The sequence below is a fragment of the Labrus mixtus genome, chromosome 16, assembly GCF_963584025.1.
Source record: "Labrus mixtus chromosome 16, fLabMix1.1, whole genome shotgun sequence".
NCBI lineage: Eukaryota > Metazoa > Chordata > Actinopteri > Labriformes > Labridae > Labrus > Labrus mixtus.
The window spans coordinates 10,505,392-10,512,972 of record NC_083627.1 but is presented as its reverse complement, the minus strand read 5'-3'; positions in this window follow the sequence as shown (position 1 = coordinate 10,512,972).

Sequence of the window (7,581 nt, the reverse complement as noted above, 5' to 3'; positions counted from 1 at the left end):
CCAACCATGTACTTTTGGACATATTCCCTCGAAACTGGAAAAAAAAAAATAGCTGCAACATATCTCTGTAGAAGCAATTACGTGAGCAGAGCCTCCTGTGTTCATGGCATTCATGTGTGAACAGCAGTGCTTGTTTATCCAGAGCAACAGGTGAGTGAGCAGCCACAGGCTCCAGCTGGAAAGCTGCAGAGACAGACAGATAAGATGAAATACAACTGGCATGAGTCACAGATTTATATGAAACCAACAGAAGGAGATTTTGAAGACGCCCAGATTACTGTGTAGCACAGGCCAGTGTTTCTTAAGGTTACATGTGAAAGATCAATGACATATGTTCTTATACAGCAACTTTCATATTATTCTGTATGATGGACTCAAGTCTAAAAAAAAAAAACCATTCTACGAGGTAGTTTCTAACAGGCAGCTTCTACATTCTCCAATAGGCGACCCCCCACCAACAATCCAGATCCAGAGGAAGCTTTGAGCTCAGCAGCCCCCAGCAAAATATGTGGTTAGTAACTTACAAGGAACATGAAGAGAAGAGATCTGGGTTCATTGTGTGAAAACCAGAATATCTATGTGGCCTCTCGTAGTTGCAAATGCGCTGAAATAAAAGGAGCCCTGACTGTAGCTTCCATGGACTGTTTCTAAATAAGAAACCTCAGATATGTCACTGTCCATTTTCCAATTTGTGCATCCCCAAGAGAGAGCAACCATTAGAGTGTGTAAGATAGCATCAAATTGGTGTCCGTGCAACAAGTCTGAATCCCATTGGCTGTCCACCTTTTTTTCTATTATCTGGCCCCAAAACTTAGCGAGAACATTACATCTCTGTTCTTCCCAACAAAAGAGTCCTGAAGGGTGGAGCGCCTGTGCCATCTGTAATAGTTAAGGTGTCACTGTGTTCCCGAACAATCAGATGAACTCTAAATGTGATGGACCTGAGGAGAATTGGTAACAACCCCACAAGCCACATGACACTGTTTAGTTCAGACTGTTAATAAAGAGAGAAAAATGGCCTCAGACAGCAAAGTAAATGAAATGGAAACCAATCAGACGGAGAGTTGAGGTGCAATTTGAAACGTATCTTTATATCATATAATCAAGTATTTCATAGAAAAATAGACTGCTAGGTCTTTTCATCACAACTATTTTAAAGGAAGGAAACTGTGTTCTATTTTGTTAAACATATAGAACACAATTGAACAAAGGTGGGATGTTGTGTAAAATGTAAAAAAAAAAAAAAAGAATAATGATTTGTAAAACATTTAAACCTTATATTAACTTTACTAAAAAAACAAGGACAAATACAATCTTGGCACTAGACGTTTCATTGTTTTTGTAAATTGTATTCCTATTTTGAATTTAATGCCAGAATGCAAGGAGTTTCCAAAAAGTTTGGACAGGGTCATGTTTACCGCTCTGTTGCATCACTTTTATTTCAAACCAAGTTTTGTAAGTGTCTGGGAACTGAGGGGATACAGAAATGTTGTAAGAGGACTGTTTTATCATTCTTGTTTGAAGTAGGATTTCAGCAGTTTTTCAACAGCTCAGTGTCTCCTTGGTCTTTCTTGATGCTTCATAATGCAACAAATATTTTCAATGGGTGACAAGTCAGAACTGTAGCAGGCCAGTTTCCCCCCCGGACTCTTTTCCTACAGAGCCACTCTGTTGTAATACATCTACAGTAGGCATTGTCTAACCTAAATAAGCAAGACCTTCCTCATAAAAGACAGTGTCTATTTGGCAGCATATTTTGCTCCTAAACCTGTATCCATGCTTCAGCATTAATGGAGCCCTCACAAATGTGCATGTCACCCGTGCCATGTATAATAATTCACCCCTATACCATCATGGACGCTGGCTTTTGAATTGAGCACTAAGAAGGAGTCAGATGTTCTCTCTTTGCAGCTCTGGGTTTTTGTTTGACAGCTTCTCTGAGGGTCATTCCGTATTTAAAGTCAAAAATAAGTCAAGTAGGGCCTAAATCTTACAAATGAATCACTCCTTCAACTCTTTAAATTGCCAGTGAGTCATCACATTTCACGGTTTCCTTGACGATCAAAGTAACTCATTGATAGTTGTTAGTTTGTCCATTGGTCGAGCTTCATCAGGATAACTTTGTGATTAAAGTTTGTTGAATACTTTGACTCTTTTCAGTTACTCTGGAGACAAAGTCACTTGAGCATTATTTAATTAAGAGTAATTAACAATGATTAACTCAGGTATTGAGCGGGAACACAGGTGGTGTCTTGAGTGGATGGCATTTAGATTAATTCTTGTACTTTGCAGCATCACCACATTTGATTTATTGGCTCCAGGTCCTCAGAGAATTAGCATTAATTATCGACTGTTTTTGTCTCATGAATTTCATTTTTTCACTGTCAAGTCATTTATCTTGAATAACCCTGTTGGTGGTTTGGGGTGTAGCAGTATGAGTCATGAATTCAGAGTATGAAACCGTCACAAAGGTTCATAGAAACTCTCCTCAGTGTTTTTGATGACACTGCATCCAATGCCAACACCAACTTTGTTTTTTAGTGTATTTAGCATGAGACAGCCCTGAAAGCTCTGTGGCACCCTGCGATTTCTTTTAGCTGTTAATTGAATTCTGGCACGTTGATCAGAAACCATCTGCAGGCAGAGTAGCATGAAGTCAGGGATCTTTTCTTCTGACAAATCTTATTTCACAGAAATACTGAATACACTTTCTCTGCTGCTTAATGAAATCTTAACTTGTCATTGAATTAGTATTATTTTCATACTCATACTTTACACAGAGTTCAAATGAGCATGTCAAAATCAAACCCAGCGTCTTACATTTTTGATATTCTTTGTTAATCCCCGAGGGGAAATTCCGGTATACATTCTGTTATTTATAGGCCTGTGGACATGCATTGGTTGAGAGATATCAGAGTGAGGCTGCTACAAGCTGCTAAACAGAGAGCGCACCAGAGCAGTTGGGGTTTGGTGCTTTGCTCAAGGGCACCTCGACAGTGCTCATGAAGTGCCCTGGCACCTCTTCAGCTATCAGACCAACTTCCATATTATGGTCCGTAACCGGAACTTGAGCAGGCGACCCTCCGGTTCCCAACTCAAGTCCCTACGGACTGAGCTACTGCCGCCCCAGTTTACATCTAATACTATATTAATTTTTTACTATGGCTGTGTCTGAAACCACATACTACATACTGCCTCCTACATACGCAAAATACAATGTTTTTTGCACTGTCTTAATGAATTTCTTGTTTTATGTAAATCATTTTGAATTGTGTTCTGAGTAATTTGTTTTGCAAATGAACTTGCCTTGCTCTGTCAGAACGCTTGTTCTTGATTGGAAAGAAAAGATAATGAGTTTTTCTTTTTTAGTTATTTCTCAAGGACTGCAGAATCCATCGCTCTCTCCTCTCCTCTCCGTCATGTCTTCAAATAACTTCCCCCCCTTGATTAATTCAACCCCCAATAATGGTACATGGACTTATATATTGCTTTTCTAGTTTTCTGACTACTCAAAGCACTTTTACATTGCAGGTCACATCTACACATTCATGATGGCAGAGGTTGCTGTGTAAAGTGACCACAAGTAACTAATCCATTCATACACATCCATACGCCGCCGACAAAGCAGCGGTCAAGTGTCCAAGGACACAGCAGACACGTTGATGCAGGAGCTGGGGATCGGACCCCCGACCTTCAGGTTGAGAGACGACCGACTCTATCAACTAAGCCACAGCCGCCCACTGTAGCCAATAATAGTATTAGTAATGTCAGAATAATTATTACAGACTTTATTTACAGATATTGAAGTCATGCAGATGTCTTTAGTTGTGTCAGCGGACAGAACTGTAATGCTTGTGACTTGCACCGTCATTTGTGAATTTGATATTTTTTGCAAAAAGTTGATTTGTAGAGAAGGGGTGGTTTGTCCAAAATGAATGCAAAACATTTTAAATATGGGCTAACAGCAGCAGCACCAAGATTCAGGGATGCATTCATTCTTTTGCGTCTGCTTTGTGAATTTGACGACTTGTCTCTTTTTAAAATGTCTTTAAAAAGTGTATCTCATCTTTATTCTAGATTTTTTTTTTCCAGTAAGTACTTTTTTTTCAACTAACAGTTTTTTATCCTACTTTCTTTTAATACATAAATGTATCACTCATCCTGAATCTTCGAAGTGGATAATTTGAAGAGAATTTTTTTTTTTTCAGCATCGTGCATTTAATCACCTCATCTTACACCGACCCTGCGGCAGCCGTTTCTAGCATTAAAAATAAAAATATAGAAATAATCCATCTTTCTCTCTCACAGCTGATGATCTCATTTGCTCTTGAAGGTCATTAAAATAAATATGAATTTAAGTCTGCCTCATCGGCTGTTAAAATCTCCTCACAGGAGCTTTAAATATCAAACATGGATCTGTTAACCACTCCCGTTACCAGATAGTTAGCCAAACATCAGTATACTGATTAATGGCACATACCCGTCATCTTCTGCTACAGTCAGGAGAGATGATCCAGGTTTAAAGTTGACCTCTTAGCCCTTGCTTACCGTGATGTAGAGATGCACTGATCCACTTTTTTTCAGTTCCGATCCAATCCCGATACATATGTAAAAATGTTCAACTGAAGTGCAAGAATTGTACTTTTTAAAATATAGGAGCTCGTCTGAACGTCGTCATGGAGATGATTTGTGGACACTAATTGTAATTCAATCTTGAGAATAATCAAAATGCCCAACAATCTTTCTTGATCTGTGATTTGGATCAGCGCCGGAAGTCCAATATCCGAGATGTACATTACATCAATACCCGATATTCATATTAGATCAGATCTGTCCCATCTCTACAACGATGTGTTCTTCATCATCTCGCCAAGTTTATCAGGGATTCAGACGAAAGCCTAAACTGTTACATATTACTACTCAATCATGGGGTCTAATATTATTTCTGGTCTTGTACAAGTTTCAGTTTCTAAAGTAAATGTATTCATTTTCACATCCTTATAACTGACATGGAAATTAAAAGTGTCAAAAATAGTAAAGTAAAATGTGTAAAAGAGGTTTTCCCAGTTACTCAGTGGTTTGGAGGAGTGATTCACTGTGACACCTGACAAGTCAGCTTTGTGCAATCTTGCAGAAAGTTGAGTTAATTTTTCAGATAATTTAAGGCAAAATAAATTATTCAATCCATCTTCTTGAGTGCTTGTCTGTTTATAAGGTCTCAGTCTACAGGGCTAATACATAAAAACAAACAATTTAGAATCTTTGGTTGATCCACCCTGCATCGATCTCAGGACAAATACAAACCCCACACAGAAAAAGGCTTTAGTCAGTGTCCAGATTCTAACCCGGGTCAGGTCATTTTAATGTAAGACAGGTTTGTCATATTAACTAACTCAAGGAAAGACCTTCTGTAACCAAGTTGGGATGGGTTCTACGAGACCAAACACTGTAAGATCCATTGGTTAAATTATTTAATTAAATGTCTGTCTTATTACAGCCATTCTTTGACTGGCTGACATTTACCTAACCTCCCGGTGGTTCACATCTAAAGGAGAAAGGAAATGTCAAAACTTCCTGCAAGATTCTCTGAACCTTTCGTACAGACACTGCTGAGTGTTTGGGTTCAGAACAGTACATGTCTTACCTCCAATTAGTTAAAGCGAAAACGTTCTATCTTTAAATCTACAACACTAGATTTTCTTTATGAAAACATTAAAATATGACTTTGCCTTGTGGCTTCAGTCAGCAAGACACAACAGTGTGTGAACACAAACTCCAAAGGAGACGACACACTCCATAGCAGGAGGTGGGGATAATGGGTCACTTTGTCTGCCAGCCTCCATAAAACGAAAATAACAAGAAGAAACGCCATGTTGGGGAAAAGGAATCAGCCTACATCCTCCGAAGTAGTGAGCCCTACAAGTAAAAAGAAAGACTGAAGGTTTTCAGCTGTCCAAAGAACCCGGGAGATGACAAGAAAAAACCTTTAGTAGCACAATAATTAGAGAAACAGTATGTTGAATCTAAAGTTTGATGTGAGTTGACATGTCATGGCCCAATAGTCTGCTTCCATATTGCCAAATGCATCCCAGTTGCTTCCTTTCATTAATCAGCACCACAAATTATTGCCGTACTTCGTGCCAGACTTCAAGCAGACTCAGTCACAGTATGATAAGTGGTGATGTGGGTTTATTATACTTTTAGAAGTAGTAGTGTTTGGGGAAATTGAGGCAGGCAGGTTAGGAAAATAAGTGGCTGAGGTCTGCGAGGACAGCCAGACGCCTCCATTAAAGAGAAGCGAGTGGTTTGTGGGGTGATGTATCATGGGCTGAAGGAGTGTCAGCTAAAGACACTCAATGGTGACTCGAGGCAGAGGAGACAATCTCTTATTAGTTAGCATGGGGGAAACATGAAAATAGACTCAATTATAAACTATACCGAGCTGTCTGGAGAGATCCTACCTTTGAATCAGATGGAATAATGCCCTGCTAAATGGAATTCAGTTTGGTGCGCAATGGTGCTGACCAAAGGTCTCTAATGCCCCGTTTCCACAAAGCGGTCCGGTTCGGTGCGGTACCCATTTATTGGCGTTTCCACCGTCAAAAGTTGGGATTGGTACCAAAATAAGCGATCCGTACTGTCCTACTTTTTTGGTACCCTTCTGTTGGGGTGCCAAGGGTACCAATCCGACCCTAAAGAGTCCCTTGTTTACTGTGTCTCTGTTCTTCTTGAATGTTTAACTTAATTAATAGCGGGCTACACTGTGTTGGGCTGCTATGATGTCAAACTATTTCCTAGCTGATGCGGCTATCTCCATCTGGCTTACACTTCGTTCAACAAATAAGGGCATGGTTGGCTGTGGATACACAAGCAAGTTCAGGGTTTACAGCTCTCAGCCTGTCGTCAGGTTGACAGAAAGCATTTCCAGGATTGCGACAGCCATCGATGGGACTCCAAAGCCCCCTGCAGAAACAGATGTGTGACATCACTAAGTCTTCTTTCATCAATATGTACAGTCTGTGATTTAAAGCAGCAGTTTAATTTAGCTTCAAAGGTGAGTAAATGGCCAAAATAGCTTAAAATAATTATCCACACAAACCCTGATCTCTCCTCACTGGAACCAAAGAAAGAAACAGTTGACGATGATCTTACCTGGTCTCCTAACAAATAAACAGAGAAAAATCGAGTCTACTAGAAAACAGTATGTTCCATGAGCTGACATGAATCCTCAAATATTGAATTGAAATTAAAGTCAATTGCCTAACCGTTTACACTCTTGTACAGACATCACGTTATTCACAGAGGTGTGCAGGTTTCAACAGAGACTTCGGATTTGTAGTTCTGCTCTTACATAGCTTTTGTTGGTCAAGTGCTGCTGCTGCCTCTCAGCTTCAATCTCTCATCAGGGCTGCAGAAGAGTACATCATCTTATGCCTCTATATCTCTTTGTGGCATTCAGTGGATTTATCCCCACAGCTGATATTGAATCCCTGTGTCAGGTATGTAATAGTGCTACATGAGGATTTATGAAACGTAAGGGGAATACAAACTGCCTGATAAAAACAATAAGGCCACTGTTTG